Genomic DNA, 22,398 nt, shown 5'->3' on the forward strand with positions numbered 1-22,398 from the left:
TAGGCATAAGGACCTCATCCTGACAAAAATGTCTAGATCCTGGTACTCCTGATCATCGACAACTGTCGACAACCATAAACGCCCCTAATTCTCACAACAAATAATTTTTACGGAGTGCAAATAATATTAAACAGTGTTTAGCAAACGAAAGGTCCGTGAGCATGGGGGTGTGGTCAAAGGTGTTTCTAAAAATAAAGGGTCTCTTTTAAGAGGAATTGGCGTAGGGCGGCAACGCAGGTCTTCTTGCTGTGCTGCCCTATATCAATGTGAAAGCACAGGAATGCACCTTATTTATGAAATACGGTGCATTCCTTTACTTTCCCTCTGCGTTGGCGCACAAATTGCTGCCAAGTGCCAATGTAGGCAGGATTGTTTTTGTGCCGGAAGGGGAACATTCCTGCACAAAAACAATCCAGAGAGGTGTTTTCCTTTTTCTATGTGAGCTATAGAATGCAGCACACATGGAAAGGGTAAACAACTAGGAGAATTGAAAATATTTCTCCTTGTTACACCCGCTGTGGGGAGGCATAAGATTCTGGTGCTGCCCCAGGTTTACATGATTTTGTAAATCGGGGGCAGCGTCAAAATCAATGGGGGTTGCGTGATAACATACACTGCAATGCCCATGGAACGCCTTCTTGATGCAGAGTTAGGCAACACAGTGACTTGTGCTGCTTAGTCTTACTACATATCTATGAGGCCATGCAAACCTACACAGGGGGACTTTGTGTCACCTCATAAATATGATTGAGACTATTGTGCCGCTGGAGCTTCCAAAAATGTGATGCCCCAGCGGCACAAGCCTCTTATAAATAAGCCACAAAATATTTATTTCGTTTTTTAGGTCTTTCTCCATCAGGTAGATACATATAAAATAATGGGTAACTTAAAACAAAAATACATTTTAAAAAGTTGTTACTCAGTGGGAAATGCACTGTAGCGCATTATGGAACCTCTATTAGTTAATGCACTGCAGAGGTCTGTGTGTAACCAGAGCGCCATAGAATTAAATTTGGTTGGTGCAGTGGAGAATAGTGACTGGTTATGTTATGCTATGTTATTGTCCATTTCTTAAGCGGGCGTTCACCAAATGGTCTCTTGGCGCTGACTTGTGTATTTTTAGTGCTACGAGGTCACAGCCTGTGAAAGAAAGCACTGTGAATGTGTAAGTCATTATTTTATACTTGCATTACACACAGTATAAGATAGACTGATACAAAATGGGCAAATAGTTTTATGATAATAAGGTGATTCCACAATGTAGATTTTAGTGATATCAGTCCGTAAGTAAAGCAATTGTTTTTTACACAACTGTCCCCTCAATACCTCCTCAGGGGTATTAAGCACTGTGTGAGTACAATTAAGATTAAAAGCACACACTTCACAGCCCAGTTGTTAACTCTTTGCACTACAAAGAAACACATCTTTGCCATCCCAATGCTTGGAGTAATTCGAGCAATTAAAGCCAGAACTGCTACCAAGCATCTTTTACATTTGCAAATTAACTCATAGCGCACATTTGCATTTCATTCAGGCAAGCAGGCAGCCTGGCACGAAGGATTATCTGCCCGGCATCGTTTCACAGCACAGAAGACTCAATAAATGAAACTTCAGATGACGCATTTTAACAATCAGAATTAACCACCCAGGGACAGTTGTCTTTTTCCAAAACAAAGAGCAAACGTTTTAGATTCCAGGACTCTACAGCCCCAGATGGGGTCGCACCCCACAGATTGAAGCCATCTGCCTTACAGTGAGAATGGGATGGCAAGTGCTTTGAGACTCATGATTCAGACATCTGGAATGGACTTAACAAATACAACTTGTCTTCAATTTTATTCTTGTAGTTCACCAATCATATTCAGATGTCATGTTTGTTTTTTAAATGTTTAAAAACAGTGACACTTTTTCCAAGTAGACATTCAGAGACAGTTCAGCAATTGTCTTTAAAACTACCTGACAAAATGTTGTCACTTAAAAACGTGATCTGTGTAATGATTGTTGCAATTACTTACTTTTTTCCAGAGTGTGGATGTGTGGTGTGGCCAAGAGGGACGCCCCTCCTTTTATAACTCTCTTCGGGGAATATTGATATTTTTGTGGTGCAGGGCAGTGCGGCAAATCACCTTGTTGCACTGCTCTCCGTCATAGAGAAAGGGCAAGAATGTGCTGTATTAATCCAAAACTGTGCATTCCTGTCCTTTTCCCTTGTGACGTTTTGGCAGCCTAGCTCCAAAGTAGGCACTCTTCCCCATGGTGCCAGGCTGCCTCCGTTGTGAGCAGGATTGTTTGTGCAGGGAGGGCACATTTCTGCATAAAAACAATCCTGGGAGGCGTTTTCCTCAGCACACATAGAAAGAGGAAAAATAAGGAGAAATAAAGATATTTCTCAACGTTACGCCTCTCTGGGAAGACGTAAGATGTTGGTGCTTTCCCAGGTTTACAAGTCCTTGGAAATCTGGGAATGCGTCAAAAACCGTGGGAGTTGTGTGGGAACACCCACACAACACCAATGTAACGCCTGCCCAGGGCAGAGTAACGCAACTCAGCGATTTGCCTTACTCCTGATTTTTAAACCATTCAAAGCCACACAAAGTGGATTTGGGTGGCTTAAAAAATCTGGCTAAGAGGTTTGCGTTATGCATGTACCAAGTTGCCGGAGGTCATATAAAGATCCTATGTTTGCGCATGTCAGTTGATGACTGTTCCAAATTCCTTCGTGTTTACTCAGTCACAGCCAAAGCAGCGCTACACCCAATGGCTTCACTTAAACACAACTTGCAGAGCATAAGCGAGATCAAACTAAAAAGCAATAAAAATAAAACGACAGTGCCACCTACTGACATCATCCAGCATCGCAGGAATAAATGCGATAAATGCATGACATTTAAAATAAACTATTTATTAGCACATGCTGCCTCGCGCAAACAGCATGGTGCTTTGAGTTATTAAACTGGATTTCGGCTCTTCTGCTGATTAAGAAGGTATATACATAACACCATGAATGTTTAACAAAGAGGTTTTAGTTAGTTAGGTTACATTCAGTTTACACACCGCAATAGTAACAGCGATAAAATCTTCATCCTGTATCTGGCAGGAGAGCTCCCAGTACATGACTCTTCCCAGGATGAGTCCATGAAAGGTCTTCCTACGTCCATAGTTAAAGTTTAGTAACATTTCCTTGCCAAGTTTGTAATTCCCTTTCTACACATTCATCTGTCCAGATTACTCGAGATTTGTTATACGCCAGACAAAACACGGTCCGAATGAATCCACAGACACTTAGGGCATATTCACAACAAAGTGGTGCAGCGTGTCGTTCAAGCCAAGAAGGCTAACAACACGCTCCATCACTTTAGAAATGCAGGGCTGCACCTTATTTACAAGAATTTGGTGCAGCCCTGTGTTTCCCCCTGCTCTGGCATGAAATTTAGCTGCCTAGCGCCAACGCAGACACCCTTGCACCATAGTGCAAGGGTGTCTGCGTTGAAGGGAAGATTGTTTATGTGCAGAAAGGTCCCTTCCTGCACATAAACAATCTTTAAATGGTGTTTTTTTTTCATGTGTGCTGCTTAATGCAGCACACATAGAAGTTACAAAATGTTATTTGTTTTAACATGTTTATGTGTAGGAAGGGAGATCTTCCTGCACATGTGTTGCAGTTTCCTTGAAGGCTGCACAAAGCAGCACACATAGAAACAGCAAAAACGAAGAGAAATATAGCATTTCTCCTCGTTTCGCCTGTTTAAGACAGGTTTTTCCTGGTCTTAATTTTGGAGCTACCTCCTATTTACACCACCCTTGTAAATAGGGGGCAGCGTCAAAATCAATGGGTGTGGCGGTGGAGCACCCACCGCAACACCCATTGCCCTCCCCTTTCACGCAAGTACAGCGTGAAAGGGTGCCTTATTTAAAAGGCCCGGTTAAGCCACGTTAAGTGGCTTAACGCTGCATTGAAAATAAGGCAAAGCCCCTATCTCCACCACAACTTCACTAAAAGTGTCGTTATGGTGGCGATATGGGATTGTAAATGTGCCCCTTTATGTGTGCTTATAAGGACTGGCAAGCAAAAAATAATTCCTAAATCTAGAGCAAGAACTAGGAGTACAAATTATTCAAGGATGCCACTCATGCGCACTGTGCAAAGAAATCCTCAGGATGGCCAGAATGCCTTTGGGCTCGATGGTAGGTAGCCTTTGGGCGCGCTCCCCTACTAGCGATGCTAAAATTGTACACATTGAGTTGTCACGCACATCCGAACAGATCAAGTCAAAACAAAGCAAAGTCAGTGTAGAAGCCCGCACTCTGTAAAAAGAAACATCCAGTGGGAAGCAAGTCAGACTGTGTGACTACTGTGGCAATACACAGCATAAAGGACCTCCCTGCCTAGAAAAGAGCAAGACATGCTCTGCGTGTGGCAAAGAAAATCATTTAAATAATCAAAGGTATGAACAATAAAAAAGCAAACTATTCCCCCACTGAGTTCCAATTGCTATATCTTCCGGTGTTTCTACAAATTTTTTTTTTAGATTTATATATAGCGCGAACTAGACCCGAGACATAGGGTTTCAGAGCGCTTTACATGAGCACCAGTTTTGTTACAGAAGGACAAATTAATTTTTTTTAGGCCCGGGGAGATCAAGTGATTTGCCCAGAATCACAGGATGTTGAGCGTCATTGCCAAAGACTTGAACCAGGTTCCCCAGCTTCAAGGTCGACCGCTCTAGCCATAAGGCTACATCCTCTCCTGACTATTAAAATATAAGAGGACATGTGACCTTAGGGCCAGAACTGCTGACCTTAGAAGGGGGGAAACAGGCACACGTCTCTGTGTGGACTTAATTTCCTGTGAATCTGCACAAATCACTTAATCTACCCATGCCTAAAAGAAACAAGGGCTTTTAATGCAATAGGTCTCGCATTTGCGAGAGTTAGAGCTATTGGTGTTGTAAATGACAATGCCTTTTACCAATGTGTTTTGGTTTAAGAGTGGAGTGGATGTATGTCGTGTGGAATGGAATTATGTGTTTTGAATTGGAATTTGTTAGTTGTGGAATTGTGTGTGATGTGTAAGTATTTGTGTAGTGGAATTATGTGGCATGATAAATAGATAGTGGTGAGAGCTGCACAGAATAGTTAGAAAGGAATATGTAAAGCACCAGAAGACCACCAGAAAAAAATGGTTCCTTTGTAGGTAAGCAGTATTTCCCCCTTCCACTCTCTTTTGCTCTTTCCATTAATGCTGTGAACAGCAGCAGAAATACAAACAAATCCTGCCGGAATCCGGCTCTTTGATTTGATTGGTATGACCTTTCATGTCCTTTTCTCGACTTTATTTTAGTACGGAATCATAGTTAACAATTCATTTAAACATTTATATTCAGATTGTGAATGAATGCCTTCCCCAGTTTACATTGTTGATTATCATGTTTAGTTCCACCAGAGCAGGATCCTAAGTAAAATCAGGACGTCTTGTTATTTTACACCTTGCCTCTCCCAAGTCACTTTTGTTTGATGCCATGCAAATGAAAAATAGCCATAACGCTGTGCAGCAGATGATCGAGGTTGTTCACTCCAGAAGCTAATGTGTATATTATAGAGGACTGTATATTCAGAAATGTTGGTCTTTGGCTGGCAAAGTGATGTTTAAAACGACGCTGCAATAACTTTGAATTTATATTCAGCTTTTTACTTGGAAACACTGTTCTGTTTTTATAACAAAACAAACAAGATGATGGACGGAATGTTGCACAATGGCAAAACATTCAGCCCCAGTCACAGATCTGGGTTTAATCCATCGTTATTTTGCTCACCAAGCCACCCCAGTTCAGACATGGCCATATGGAAATCATGCAATGCACCACTGGAGTCAAGATATCCTGGCTGAAGACGGCTGATAGCCAGAAACCGGTCCTAGGATGCTTGATTCCGGTCCAGGAAAGACATGGCTTGGCAGTTTGGGCTGGACTGTTCCCATGAGGCACAGGGTCAAGGCAGATTTGCATATGGCCATGTCTGAACTGGGGTGGCTTGGTGAGCAAAATAACGATGGATTAAACCCAGATCTGTGACTGGGGGTGAAAGTTTTGCCATTGTGCAACATTCCGTCCATCATCTTGTGTGTTTTGCTGTTCAACCTATGTGGGAAGGGTATGCCCAGACGTGGGTCCCTTGCTCACTAAGCCACTGGAGTCAAGCTATCCTGGCTGAAGATGGCTGATAGCCAGAAACCGGTTTTAGGATGCTGGATTCCGGTCCAGGAAAGACATGGCTTGGCAGTTCGGGCTGGACTGTTCCCATGAGGCACAGGGTCAAGACTGATTTGCATTTGGCCATGTCTGAACTGGGGTGGCTTGGTGAGGAAAATAACGATGGATCTGTGACTGGGGGTGAAAGTTTTGCCATTGTGCAACATTCCGTCCATCATCTTGTGTCTTTTGCTGTTTTTATAATGGGTTTCGCTCAATGAAAACCTGGGCATCCCTTATTCTGGGTGAAATAGATTTGTTTTGGACTGCGGTGTGTAGATTCTAGGGAATGGTTCATTTGACTGTTTAGCCTTACTTGAATGCAAACCAAGAACATGTATTTTTAGGCAATTACATGTGACATATATTTTTGTTTTCTCTAACACTTTTTTTTTACAGGTAACAATGCACAAGCAGAAATAGAAAACACCAGAGTGGCTGATATCGTTACAGTTCTGACATCACAGTGAGCCACCTTACCACTTTTCTTGACAACATCATAGTTATCTTTTATGTAAACTGATGATATAACCTAATGCTCATTTACGTAAACCTCTGGCTCCGTAATGCTCCATTTAAGTAAATGTCAGAGGTCACAAATGCTCTATGTGTTTCCATGCTTGTCCTCGCATTTCTCTCAGTAGGTATGTAAACAAAGCAAAGCCTGATGGGCACACCTTGCTGCTAGCTCGAACCAGCAGCTTGGCATTTCAAGGATGAGGGAAGTCGGATTACAAAATCTAGCCAGACGCTTGTTAGCTGATTAATTAAACGTACTACCCTGTGAAAAAAATAAGCGCATTTTTCTTAAAAACAAACTGATGCGATTTGTGTTTGTGCATGCATTTGTGTTCTTCAGGTTGTGGCATTATATAAGAGAAAGTACTTTGGACTGCAAGATGTCTGGCTGTATCTGGTATCACGGGGAAGAGGTCAAGGTCTCAGCCAAAGGCTCTATTCTCTATAATGTTGCAGAGGTCCGCTTCAGAGCTATACCCTCATCTACTTACCTGGACTGGTACTTTATCCTGTCTGTATATGTGCATAAGAGGTCAAATCTTGATCAAGCTTTGCAACAACAGCACAGTCCTAAATGCGTTTGTAAATAATTTTTAGGGGTGCAGGTGGGGATGGTTTTAAACAGTGCTTTCAGTGGGATGAACAAGCCGCTCTGCGGCAGAGAAAGTGTAACTTGTGCAGTGGCTGCTGAGAGACCTGCAGTTTGCCTGCCTCACCTCAGAAAAAAAGGCAGCATAAAGCCGCCTGGAGGCTGGTGTTTGGCACCCCAGAACCATGCTTAACGATGAAGCGCAGAGTGCCGAGCTTATCCCTTTGCAAACACAAAACCAGTCAAAGTTAAAAGCAATTAAAATATTTACAAAGAGAAGTTTCTTTAGAATATTTAAAGTGCTGCCAGATCAAAATAAGGAGCCTTGCCCTAGTCCATAGGCATGAAATAGCCCGACCAGCTCATAATGGCCAGAGGAGTACTAGACAGCAACTAAACAACAAGCCCTACCCCTAAAATGAAGCCCAAAAAAAACTAATATCTTACCAAAAGAAGCCCAACTGATGGTCAATGTCCAAAATTGCAAAAAGGCTAAAAAAAAAAAACCAAGCAACAGAGCGGGAGGTACAGCACAGGAGGCAGCACTAACACAACTGTAGAATTAAGAGGAGGTGGGAGGGATAAATGCTATATTACAATGTAAGCAGCTATGGTGCCAAAGCGGAATACAGGCAAACAGTAACAGAGCAGGAAACCAAGAAAAAAATAGTTCCCCTAAGAACAGATAAAGAACTGTAGTGTAACGATACAGTAATTAGTCCCTGCTCGGTGGTAGAAATGGAAGAGAAAAAGGAGGGATAAAGATGCAGGACTGACCACTAGCAAGGAAGGATTTTTATAGGACACTGACATAGACACATAAAAAGAAATGGCAAGCAATAGGCGGAGTTGAACCCTACAAAGCATTTACAAGAGTTTGCTAAGCGACAGGGCAAGCGCTTTTTAGGCTCGACCTAAAAAAAACGAATGTATCCTTGTGTAATTTAACTGAAGTTCATGTAAAGCAAACCAGTACCTTTGGGTCGAGTTTTACGTATATAAAACTGTGCACAACAAAAATGGTTTCACTATGCCTTTGGTGCGGAGTTATTATTTTTAATCTGATTCATGATATACAAAAAGAAGTATACAATACCATGTTTTTCCAGACTTAAACAGATCAGGCACTATTCACAGCATGGACAGCTAAAGTATTTCAGCGTCAGCATAATGTCCCTTGTTCACTATAAAACAAAAAATTTAAAAAATTAGAATAGCTGTAGAGAATTCACATTCGCTAGCCCTTTGGTCCTACTTTCTTCAGGTCACCAACAAGGCCCAGTTTCTTTTTTATTTACCTCTGGATCTTGTAATTTCCACAAAAGATACCCAGTTCTGGGAAGAGCACTCATAAAAACTGCTGATACAGCAATTGTGCTGGTGCTATGTTCATCAAAGTGCTTGTGCTGCATGAATGCTTGTTGTGTATAATTTTGTAGGATTGTGTGTGGGAGGTGTTGCAAGGCACTCCCTATAATCTCAATTATGCCCCAAATACACAATGCAGGTGGACAATTGCTCACTATTAGAAATTGGGTTACTGGTTGACTGGGGTGTGAGCCCTGTTCAAGTAGCAACCAGAATCCTAGTTAGGGTAAGGCAGAAGAAAACCCCAAATTAACCTGTTCTCATCCTTTGGTTGCTTGGCACAGAGCTGTCAGGCTTAACTGGGAGGCAATGTGCAAAGTATTTGTGCAACACTTCAAATAGTACAACAGTGAAAAACACCACACTAAAAGGTTTCGAATAGAGTAGATTTCGATAAATAAAACAAGACCAAAACCACAAAAATCCAATTAGTAGAACCTGAGATATTGAGTTCTAAAAGTTTAAGATGAAATAGCACCAAAAAGCACAAAGCACCAACAAGGGATATCTGGTTTTAGCCCTGGCCAGGACAAGGTCACAAGTTCAGGCTGGCCGCAATGGAGCATGGGCTGAGTCCACGGCCCCTGTTAGGCCCACTGAACAAAGTACCTTAAAACCTGGTTGCGGAGTGTTGTGTCGGTCCAAGGCGAAGAAGTGTCACACAGTGGAAATGATGCTTCAGTTCCGATATGTGGTGAGGCTGAGGTGTGAGGTTCTGCTGCATCGCCATCAAAGATCCTGTGAACTGGGCTAGCGATGCAAAGTCTGAGTGTCGAGGATGAAGCACGCAGCTGGCGATGCGTTGGTACCGAGGAACTGCAATGTGGAGGTCATCGTAGAGCGGCTGTTAACGAGAGATGCTAGGACCTGGGTCAGTGATTCGCTGTGCCATCAGCAATGGGTCGGTTCCAAAGACTGCTAGGGAAATGCAGACTTTTTGTGCCGAGTCCAATCAATGCAACAGCAGCGATACATCAGTTCAGCCAAAGGATGCACCGCTCAGCAGAGAAGATGCGTCGATTCTCAGGTCCACTTCCAAGGATCCAGGACTGGGGTGGCAACACTTGGCAGAGGGCACGCACAGATGGCAAGTCCAAGTGCAAGTTGTTAGACATATGTTAAGCCCCTGAGGTTTCAGATCAGGAGGCTAGCCAATTAGCCCTTGGTGTCACTCTGGGTTCAAAAGATGCAGGTCCAGACCTTCTCACACCGGCAAAGAGGGCAGCAGGCCAGTACAGAGATATTTCAAGAGCATCGGTCAAGCATAGAGGCAGTCCTTCAGCAGCACAGCAGTCCGTCTTCCTGGCAGATTATCCACAGGTCTGAAAGTATTCTGAAGTGGCGGTGTCTGAGGTCCAGTGGTGTTTTTTAAAGTGGGGGAGAACTTCAAAGACAAGACTTTGAAGTGCACAGATGCCCTGCTAGCCCTGGCTCCAGAAAAACCACAGGGGGTAGGCAGTTTTGTTCGGGGACAGGACACAGCCTATTCAGATGAAAGTGAGGCTGGATCTAACTCCTCCCTCCCATCTTGTCAGGCTACCCCACTCAGTCACACCTAAGCTCCCTTTATGTGTTGTTGGGTTAGTATTGTATTGTATTGTAGCCTGTTTATCAGTATGGGTTGCTTGGTTATCTGGTTTTGGGGAAGAGCCAAGTCTTTAGGTTCTTCCTAAATAAAAACAGAAATTTGATTTGTCTGATGTTGGGGGAAGGTCATTCCAGAGTCGTGAGGCTGCTACCCCAAAGGCTCTGCCACCTGTCCTGGTCTTCTTAAATCTAGTGGTGGTTACCAGATTTGCGCTTGATGAGCGTAGGTTTCTCCCAGGGGTGTACCAAGTGAATTTCTCCTGCATAGATATTGGACCTAGTCCGGTGAAATACACAAAGCCCAACTTCCAACTACACACCGCTATGTGACCAGAGACAGCCTGCAGGCACCAAGTGGCTAATGCAAGAAAATGCACACTTTCTAAAAGTGGCTTTTTCAGAATTGTAATTTAAAATCCAACTGCACAATTAGTTAGGATTTTAAATTAGGATTCTAGGGACACCAAACATGAACCAGTTATATCTTCCTATTTGGAAATAACGCTTATAAAATGTAATACGGTAATCCCAATGTCACCCTATGAGCGATATAAGCCTTGCAGTAGAGAAAAACGAATTTTAGAGTTTTCACGACCAGAACAACTGTGTTTTAAATACATTGCACCCTGCACTCTGGGCTGTCCATGGCCTACCCTAAGGGTGTCTTTAATGTATAAAAAAGAAAGGTTTGAGACTGGCAAGTGGTTTAGCTTGCCAGGTCGGCAGTACACTATAATACTGCACACACAGGCTCTGTAATGGCAGGCCTGAGGCATGTTTAAAGAGCTACTTATGTGGGTGGCACAATCAGTGCTGCAGGCCCAATACTAGCATTTAATTTACAGGCCCTTGGTACATGTAATTCACTCTACTAGGGACTTTAAGATAAATTAAATATGCCAATTAAGGGTATGCCAATAACACCATGTTTAGGGGAGTGAGCACAAGCACTTTAGCACTGGTTAGCAGTGGTAAAGTGCACAGAGTCTCAAGGCCAACAGAAGAAAAAATCCAGCAAAATGTAAGGCAAGTAGTCAAAAGGTTTGGGGGAAGACCAGCCTAAGGGTGTTAGGTCTAATACTCATTCTTCCATTTTATTACATTTCAGGTACACAACGGTTTAGACACAAGGAAGTTATGTTTTGAAGGGGAGTTACCCATTGGGGAAGACACGGTCCCCTTGGGGGCCCATATTTATGTTTATTGGGCATTTCATGGCATATCTGCTCTCTGGGGTATGATTTTGCCCCTTGAGAGATTTGTGATTGAATGAGCCTCAAGGTGGATGGTAACATTTGAGACACCTGGGAATAAGGTTGTGTATGTGGTGGGAGATCTGCTTCTGGGGTAAGGTTTCCTTCCCTATGACGGTGCAACGTCTCGTTTCAGGGGAATATGAGTGTCTTTTGATATTTTGTTATAATGTTTATGCATGTTTTAATTTTCTTTTTTCATTGTAGAGCCAATCATTTCCTTTGTCTTGTTGATGAATCCTGTTTGCGAGTGCAGCTTTGGCAGATCTGCAGTTTGTGGAGTTGAGTTTGTTAAGCAACTCATTTTGTAATCTTTTAATCTAATGTGTATCCTTCTCCTGTTTGTATAATTTGTTTTGTTAGCTTTTTGTCTCGCAGGATGACTGCACAGCTGGATGTTGGTATACTTTTCGAGTCTTCTTCTGATCATGATAATAAGACTGAATTTGCATCTGAGGAAAGCTAGGATTCTGGCAGTGAATTTCCTGTTTAAGGGTAATCATCTGATGATGAAGCCACTCTCAGTTCAGAAGTGCCGCTTTTAGACGAAGACACTGATGTGCCAATAGTGCAGCGTGGGGCTGAAAGGCTTCCCATTGCAAGTGATGGACTCTGGGTTGCCCCAAACATGGTCCAGCCAGTGTTGCCTACCTATAGTGGTGTTGCAAGGTGTGAAGTGAATACTGAAAAACCTTTGCCTATAAATTTCTTTCAGTGGTTTACAGACAATGTATTTTTGCATGAGATTGTTGAGCTGACTCTATAGCTACCCGGAGAACTCCCACAAATCTGGATGAGTTGAAGAAGTTCTTGGGTTTAACTTTTTGATGGGCCTGATAAGGAATCCGTCACTGTCTTCATATTGGTCTACTAGTCCCTTGCTGGCAACAGCTATATTTCCTACAACCATAAGTCATCATCAGTATTTGCTTTTTCTTCGGATGTTGAATTTTGTTGGTAATGCTTTAGCATTGCCACAAGATCACCCTGATTGTGACCATCTTGCCATGAGATCACCCTGATTGTGACCGTCTTTTTAAGGTTTGGCTTGTCCTTGATCACTTTGTAGATCCATTTTCAGGGATCTATGTTTGAGGGAAAGAAATAGCTGTGGATGAGTCTTTGGTCCTGTTCAAGGGCCTGAAGGTTTTTAGGTAGTACATTCCTAGCAAGAGGAACAATTAAGATGTATATGCTGTTTGAGAGTAGTACTGGATATGTCTATAATTTCAGGGTGTACACTGGTAGGGATTCCACTATTGACCCACCACTGGTTGTCACCTACTTTCGGAGTTAGTGAGAAAATTGTGTCGGAACTTGGTAGAGGACGTTCTAACAAAGGTTCCCATTTATACATGGATAACTTTTACACTGGTGTGCAATTGTTCAGGAAATTGTTCAAAGTGGACACTGTTTCTTGTGGCACAATCTGCTCTAACCATAAAGGCTACAAAAAATAACTTGTTTGTAAAAAAATGGAGAATGGGCAGTACAGTGCCTTGTTTATCGATGAACTTCTAAGTGTGAAATGTTCTGACGGGAGAGATGTCTACATGTTAGCTACCATACATGATGAACGAACTTCACCTGTGACTGTTTATAGTCAGGTCGCTGATGTGCGGAAATCTGTGTTCATTTTAGAGTACAATAAATACATGAGTGGTGTAGCTAGACCAGATCAGAGGTTGGAACCTTACACTGCTTTTCATAAAACATATGTTTGGTGTAAGAAGTTGGCTATCCATTTAGCAACCTTCAGTGCTTTTGCTGTATTCAAGGATTGCCCTACAGAGTCAAAGATGAAATTTTTTCAGGTTCAGCAGTTTCTGATAGGCAGCCTTGGCGTAGTTGACAAGGAAAGAGTTCCTAGAGAAGCAGTGGTGGAGGATGTGGAGCGTGTTTCCTAACCGAATCGAACATCCTCATATCAATTTTGCATTCTAATAATTCCTGGTCCTACGGCAAGGTCGCTAACCGTGTTAGATCCTTTTAACCAGCTACGCTCTCATGTCCGAGATGCGCATGCGCAACAAGGGCCTGGTTGCCCTCGTACGCTCCGTGAACTCCATTTAACCATAACAGGAGGGCCCTTACACTCGCGCCATTCGATGACGTCATAGTGTGTGTGTGGGGTGGCTACCAGCCTGAGGAAAGCGTGACTCCCTCCCCGCACCCTACCAAGTGAGCGGATATCCTGCCCCTGAAGTTCTGGGAGAGACCAGTGGCCCCTCGCCCTGGGCGACCCCTTTCGTGAATGGGGCCGCGCCCCCCCCTAAGGACCTTAAATTGCTGCTCACCGATTATGACCTTACCGCCTGACCCACATAATAAATACGACATTATAATCTAAGAAGGGTAAAAGGGTCTAAGGAAAAACAATTAATGCAGCAGCAACAACACAACCAATTCAGCATATTAATTAACATTGCCTGGAAACGGGGAAAAAGGCCTAAGGAAGAAAACACATCTATACTTACTGTTTTGAACAGCGTTTCAGAGGATATCTACCAATGTTCTTAATCGGATTCTGCTAAAAGGGGATGGAGGGTGGGGAAAATTACAAGCCCAACAGCGGGCGAGGAGCGAGCCTGGGAAGCGCAGGCACAAAGAGAACGCTTCCCGGGCTCCCCAGGCTCTTAAACCCCCCGTTTGCTAGAGGTCCCGTCTCCTTGTCCCGGAAGTGAAAACTGCCTCCGGGTCAATGGCGGGACCCACAGACCAATCAGGGCGGGTGAGGGGGGGCCGGGCCCAGCCATGTGTGCGTGGGGGCTGAGCGGCCCCCCCTTTCCTTTCTTAAGAGAGTTGGACACTATGCTGGGGGAACTCCCATGGGCTGACAAACAACATCGAATAGCACTCTGTTAACTGCAGCTCTCAGTGGGTCAGGGCAGGGTTTAGCCCCCTTCTTGAAACATACTACTTAGTGACTCAGCTCTACCAGGTGTCGCACTTGCTGACAGGCAAGACCTCTACCGGCGATGGGCCCTTACCATTTGATACCCTCTGCCAAAACCCTGCAGTTACTGTTCCAACAGCACACACATCCCACACAAGGGCCCCATTGCCCAGAAGCACCTCCAGACATTGCCTGCATGGCCCCTAGACATACTCTCAACCTCAGTGAGTGCACATTGTGCTGCAATTTCACTTCAGCAAGACATACTACAACCTTCGACAATGGGCTGGGCCTCAAGTATAGTTGTGGTGATCCTTACTGTAAGTAACAACAGTCATTCTGCTGTTACTGTTTTGTTGCTACAAAGTGTGAAATTAAAAAACTTTAATAAAAGGAGTTTCAATAGACCAACTTGTGACAATGATTTTCTCATTAAATCTCCTACTCTGTAAAGTCTCATGGCACAGGCCTTAGCAAGTAAGGTGCATTCTAATTCACTCCTGACCAACTCCCTTAGATAGAGAATCCAAAAGGATTGATGTCTTTGGAAAACCTGTTTTCTTCTTACAGAATGGGTTGTTATTCCTGCTGATTATTTGCCATGATAAAGGATGAGGGAAGCAGGCATAACTTGGGTCTCTAATCACTGAACGCGGAAGTGGAAGAACAAATTCAAATTTTCAAGTTTGCTCAAATTCTTTCTGCCCTTGACCCAGGAGGCTGGATGGTGTTTATGGGCTTGCAGGGCATGTATTTTCTTTGATCTAACCTACATACAAGCCTTAACTGTGTTTCATGATGGATCAGCAGCATTTTCAGTTTGTCCTGCTCCCCTTGAACCTCACTTGTGCTCCTTGGTGTTCATGAAAGGGATGGCAGTGGTCCCAGCTGATCGTCCAACTGGCTGCTGAAGCTAAGCTAACTGCAGTCACTCATGGACTACCTCCCTGAAAGAAATTGGGTTCTTGGTTGAGGGGCTGGCAGCCCCACTCAGTCAACAACCACAATCCTTGCCAGGGTGAACCGCAAAAGTCACTAAATTAACCGGTGCTTAACCATCTGGTAGACTGGCACAAAGCAGTCAGGCTTAACTTAGAGGCAATGTGTAAAGTATTTATGCAGCACGAAGCTATCAAGTGAAAACACAACACAAGAAAAATACCAAAATCAATTTAGAAAAATAGACTAAGGGGCATATTTACAAGCCCCTATCGCCACACAAACATGACTTTATGCGATGTTCCTGTGGCGATAAGGGCTTTGCTTTATTTACAAGGTGGCAATAAGGTACTTAATGTGGCTAAACGCTGCCTTGTAAATAAGGCCCCCCTTCACACTGAATCACTGACAGAATATCGACGTTGGAAATATCAACGTCAAAAATATCGGAGGCAGAATATCGACATAACAAATATCGAAGTCCTATCTACATTAAGGTAAGTGCAAAAATATCGAAAACAAAATATCGTAAAAAATGGTGTTGTAAAAAATATCGTTTTTTATGTTTAAAAATAATATAAAGTTAAATAAATAATACATATAAATAACATAAACATACTTTAAAATGTATTTAACATTATAAATGAAACATATAATATACAAATAAATAAACATATAATATAATATAATATATATACTATTTACAATTAATTACTCTAATAACTTATCAATTATTATTAAACATATTATAATTTATAAATACATACATATGCATTCAACAATAATATCAATAAAATTATCAAAACTATATATAACAAAGTTTAAAAAATAATTTTGAATAAATTACAAACTAAATTAATTAAAACAATATATATATTGTATAGCGTAAGGGTTAAAGTTACTATTCCAACTCCAGAGGGTGCAACAGTAGGGAAAGTGTTGGATAGCGTAGGGGTTAAAATTACTATTCCAACTCCAGAGGGTGCAACAGTAGGGAAAGTGTTGGATAGCGTAAGGGTTAAAATTACTATTCCAACTCTAGAGGGTGCAACAGTAGGGAAAGTGTTGGATAGCGTAGGGGTAAAAATTACTATTCCAACTCCAGAGGGTGCATCAGTAGGGAAAGTGTTGGATAGCGTAGGGTTAAAATTACTATTCCAACTCCAGAGGGATCAACAGTAGGGAATGTGTTGGATAGCGTAGGGGTAAAAATTACTATTCCAACTCCAGAGGGTGCAACAGTAGGGAGAGGGTTGGATAGCGTAGGGGTTAAAATTACTATTCCAACTCCAGAGGGTGCAACAGTAGGGAAAGTGTTGGATAGCATAGGGGTCAAAACAACTTACTAATAATTAAAATAACATTTCTTCAGTAAAAATTATCAATTTAATTATTAATTTACAACAAATGAATTAACAATACCAAGAAATAATAAAAAAAATATTACCAATTAATAATTAATCAACAATTAAAATAAATATAATTAAATGATAATTATTAAAAATATCTTAACAAATAAAAATAAAAGAAATAATACAAATATAAATAGCAAAAAACTTTATTTATTAAAAAACATTTAACAGTTAATTAACAATAATTTATTGATTAACACAAATACATTTTATAAAAGAAAATGTATTTACCAATTATTAATTAATTACCAATTAATAAAAAAAGAAACATTTATTGACCAAATAATAATTGATTAACAATTATTTAATAATAAATACTCAGCACTAATTTTCTTTTTTACTTAATTACCATTAAATTACTTACCCTATAACCTCACAACACACATCATTAAGGAATTAATACACTTAATATAATTACCAATTAATCAATTAATAAAAATTAATTACCAATAAAAAAATAATTACCAATAAAAAATTAATTACCAATTACATTTTTTTAACAATTAATAATTAATTGAAAATTAAATAATTAACAATACCAATAAATGAAAATAAATGATTACATAATCACAATTAAATTACTTCCCACCAAATTCCCCCATAAACCCACAACCCGCTACAGAACTTAAATACAAAAATTAATTAAAATTAATTTATACATCCTAAAAATGTATAATTAATTTAATATAATTAAATTACTTCCCACCCTATTCCCCTATAAACCCACAACCCGCTCCGGTACTAAAACACAAAATTGACTTAAAACAACATTATTAACATATAAAAATATTATACATATAATTTAAAACAAGTAGAATAATTAACAAAAAACATATAACACATACATATTAAATACATAATAAAATATACATAACAATAATATACATATTGATATTAGTAACATCGAGATTAGTAACATCGATATATTTGATATCGATATTACTAACATCGATATTACTTACATCGATATAAAAAAAATCGATATTACTTACCTTAGGGTCGATATTCTGTCCAACGATATTCTTGACATCGATATCCTTTACCTTCGATATTTCCAACTCGATATTTGTGTAAGTCGAAATTTAGGATTAGATATTTTGACTGTGCACCCTTCACACTAGACTTAGGGGCCCATTATGATGGCGGGGGCAATCCGCCCGCCATCCACTCTCGTTTCCCCCCCCCCCGGCATATTAGTATGGCGGGGGACCTCGGCGGACGGAAAGGCCGTCCGCGGCTTTTCCGCCCCGGTCGCCTTGCGGCCGGGGCGGAAAAGGAATAATATGGTGGCGGTGTCTATCAGACACCGCCAGCCATATTATGATGTGCTTTTGGCAATGCCTTTCCCTGGCGGCAATGCCGCCACGGAAAGGCAGGCGAACTTCACTCTGGGGGCCCCTTGCGGGCCCCCAGAGTGAAGGAGAGTAGGGCGGTGCACACGGGGGTACCTGTGGTACCCCCCTTCATTTGCATTTACAAAGCGGCAGGCACCGCGCGGTGTATGTAAATGCAAATGTGAAAGTGCTTTTTCAGCATTGTGGCGGGCGGTGCTGAGAGCACCGCCCGCCACAATGCTTAACATGCAGGATGTGCCCGCCACTGCGGCGGGCACATCCTAATAGCATCCCCGGGACCCCCGCCCTCTTGGCGGGCGGTCCCGAGTCCCGCTAGGATGACAGGCGGACATAATGACCCCCTTAGCGTGAAAGAGGTGGGCAATGGGTGTTGCGGTGGGTGTTCTGCCGCAACCCCCATTGATTTTGTCGCTGTCCTCTATTTACAAGGGTGGTGTAAATAGGAGGCAGTGCCAAAAGTAAGATTAGGGAAAACCTGGTCTTAACATGGGGAAATGAGGAGAAATGCTTTAGTTCTCCTCGTTTTTGCTGTTTCCATGTGTGCTGCATTGTGCAGCACACATAGAAACAGCAAATTGCCACGAAGGATTGTTTATGTGCAGGAAGGTGTGCCTTCTATGTGCAGGAAGGTGTGCCTTCCTGCACATAAACAATCATTTTAAAAAATGACGATTTGTAACTTTTATGTGTGCTGCACAATGCATCTGGGGTCTAATTGTTTGAATTTCACACTAGCAAACTTGGGGATACATTTGCAGTAATACTGCACCAGGCCCGACAATGACCTAATCTGTTCCTTGTTGGTAGGAGATGTTGTCGCAATGATGTAATTAGCTAATCATGACTCTGCTTGTGATTGCCATTCACTAGGATGTCTTCTTGGAAAAACATCACCAAATCAATCCCCTTCACACATCCTTTATAAGCCATTGGAAACCCGCTGCTGCCGAAGCCACACCAAGGTAATCTTATGAACCTAAATGCACCTAGAGGTGTGAAAAAAGATGTGAGTGCTCTCAAATCTTCATGTAATTGCATTTGATGGTATGCAGCTGAAAGGTCCATCACACTGAACACACAGGCATCCTTAGCATGGCCAAGCCCTCAGCAATATTAGGTATGGGCTGATGATCAAACCAACTACATTGATAAATGTCCCTGAGATCCACACACATTCTCAGCTTGTTGCCATTGTCTATTAGAGCCAAAACTATTAAAGCCAACCACTATGAGTACTCTATCTCCTCAATAACGCCCATATGTAACAATGTATCTAACTCTTCCTGTAAGGGTTTCAGCATAGATTAGGTACACTCCTCACCTTATACACAACAAACTTTACATTCTTCTTTAAAATAATCCTGGGTTTGAAATACTTCAAAAGACCAAATTTATCTCTGAATATGTCATGAAAATCTTGAACCACTCACAAATGGTCACCAATGTTCACAATCAAAAGGATCTGCTCAGTGGAATTTGAATTAAGAATAATCCCAAAGTCCCTCTGGTAATGCCATCCAAGCAGGTTGTACTCACATTTAGCTGAGTAATTCTTACACAAAGTCTCTCTCACCTTGAAATTAATGTTCATAATTGTATAACCAATTAGAACAATTTTCAACCCTTCTGGGTTTATGTCAGGCGGTAACCATATGATGCTCTCACTCCCATATGCCCTTTCCCAATTGTTATCACCCACCAGTGTGAAGGGGGAACCTGAATCCACCGAAACCGCAAGATTCTTTCCACCACTCTTAACCTCACACTCAGGCATTTTGATCTGGCCCCCATCAACCACTCCATCCACCTGCTTTTACACCCACAGAAGAGGGTACTACTTGGAGCTATTTGACTCATCTCAGGCATCTCAGTGACTTCATGTATTTTAGCATTTTTGCACATGCGAGGAAAATGCCCTTTTTTCTCACAATTACGACATACAGAATTATGAGCAACCAGAAGTGTGTTCCACACTCAATAATATCCGCTGCTTCCTTCAACATAGGATTTTTACTTTAAAGCTTCTTCTGCAGTCAAGCATCATTAGTGCAACCTACTAACTGATCCCTGATAACAGAATAAGTCAAGTCATCAAAGTCACAAGTTTGGGCTAGAGTATTTAGAGAGGCTACATAATTTCTAACCTTTTTACCCTTGGCCTGGGTTCTCTTATTATTTATTTATTTATTTGTGAATTTTTATATAGCGCACAGCTACCCCAACGGGGTGTCCCGGCGCTTCTGGGTATACTAAGCTGGATCAGAAACTGGGGAGAAGTTTTTAGCAGAAAAGGAAGGTTTTGAGCGCTCTACGGAAGGGGAGTTCTTCCTGTATCATCCGAATGGAGATGGAAAGTCTGTTCCAATGAGAGGAAGCGGAGACTTGGAAGGTTTTCCCACCAGAACGTATTTTTTTTAATCTAGGTGTGGCGAGGAGATGTTTAGAGCTAGAACGGAGAATGCAAGAATTCTTCTGTTGAAGAATTTGTGTCTTTCCATAACAATATTTATCTGTGAACCAAGATGTTTCACCAATATCAGAACTGATATTTTGTACACGTCTCTGGGCTTGCCGTTACCATTGCCTATGGTAATTTCATCCAAGCTTTCATATATATGTTATACCCCTCTATACGTGAATTGTGGGGTAATATTCCTTGTTTTCTTGCAGAGGAAAACATCTCTCCACCAATTGATATGGGGTATGAATCAAAGAGGCATTTCCATTTTTATCAAGGGCAAAAAAGATTCACCAGAATCACACAAGGTGGAGTTTTATAGGAAGTTTGCTTTTTATGTACTAGTGCCAATGTAGAGGCACACCATGCAAAAACTCCATAAGACCATTATTGGTTACAGGGCTTACTTTATTATTCCCAAGTGCTCCATTTGTACACAACCAGTTAAGGCTTATCATACAGGGGTGTTAAGCATTTCTTATACACATAGAGTCAATTAATGAGACACACACTCAAGAAGAAATCAGAGACCGATTTAGAAAAAGACCACCAATGTTTACATGAATTTAGACACCAGGATCTTTGGAATCAGGTAAGTACTTTTGGTGTTATGGATTTTACAAGAAAACAGTAAAAATGCTCAAATAACAGTTTTTGAGGTATGAGCCTCGAACACCGTAATATTATGTGCGGAAACACATACACAGCAAACATTTACTTGTAGTTGGTGTTTGGAGATGCCCTTAAGGACTTGAGGTACTTAGGGGTCAGGGTCCAAAGAACCACCAGCAGTTTGGGTTTACCTCCCTTGGGGTGGCTGGGTGCAGAGGTGCTGGTCGGGTTGGTAGCCTTAAGCGCCACACTGTTAAAGTCAATGGTACCTGAAATAAAGAAACTTCAAGGGGTGACTTGGGGACAAGTCTCGGGGATCCCACAGAGGTGTTCAGGTTGTGAGGATGCCTAGTCCAAGGGACACAGTCAGGAGTCATGAACCAGGGCTGGAGGGCTTGGGTGTAGAGGTGTTTGGCTGGCTGCCAACTTGTATTTGAGGCTCTCACTGTTCTCAGTACACCTGTAGAGGGGAGGAAAAACAAGACAGCAGAGTCACTCTCATCATGGGTCTCATTGGTACGGAAGCCACCCCTCATGCAGGTTAGTTTCCACTGTGGTGGTGTCCAGAATTGACCCAAACAAGCCTTAGTTGATGCAAGTGCCCCGGTAACCAGGGTATTGGTGCAGGGGGGGCTCCTGGAAATTCTAGCATATTGAACCTTGGCAGAGAGATGTGACTTACCTCCTAGAGCCACAAAGATTTCCTTTAGATGTGCTGCACCCTTAGTGGGCCTGATGGCCAACACAATGTACCAGACAGGTGACCTATCCTTAGGACACCCCCGCGCCGCACGGCCACCAGCTGCTGCATGTGCGGTCCTCCCCCGCTGCTGTCTCAGCCTCGCTGAGCCCGCCCCGGCGACCCCGCCCCCCGCCGCTTATTCGCGCTCGTAGCAGCCTGTCTAGCACACTGTGATTATATTTATCGTTTAGTTCGTTTTTATTTCCCCACTGTTCTGTGTCTGTTCCCCACATTGTTGGCTGTTCTCCCCTTGTTTGCCTCACCGTAGCCTCTGTGTCCCTGTGCCCCGCTCCCCGATTCCCACCGCCTGCGTGCGGCCACGCCCACTTTCCTTTCTGTACCCTCCCCGCTCCCGCCTCCCAGCTGCTCCTCCCTCCCTCGCACTTCGCCTTAAATGGCGACCGTGCGTACGCGCAGCGT

The 22,398-nt window shown here is 42.3% G+C and overlaps 1 long non-coding RNA gene across 1 annotated transcript in view; it reads right to left on the reverse strand.

The window, feature by feature from the left end:
- The window catches only part of LOC144753771 (uncharacterized), a 120,240-nt gene that overhangs the window by 87,332 nt on the left and 10,510 nt on the right, over window positions 1–22,398 (reverse strand). Inside the window, exon 2 of the long non-coding RNA XR_013594521.1 lies at window positions 8,453–8,540. This is a non-coding gene — a long non-coding RNA (uncharacterized LOC144753771). The remainder of the gene's footprint in view (window positions 1–8,452; window positions 8,541–22,398) is intronic.

The sequence above is a fragment of the Lissotriton helveticus genome, chromosome 5_1 (genome assembly GCF_964261635.1).
Source record: "Lissotriton helveticus chromosome 5_1, aLisHel1.1, whole genome shotgun sequence".
Lineage (NCBI taxonomy): Eukaryota > Metazoa > Chordata > Amphibia > Caudata > Salamandridae > Lissotriton > Lissotriton helveticus.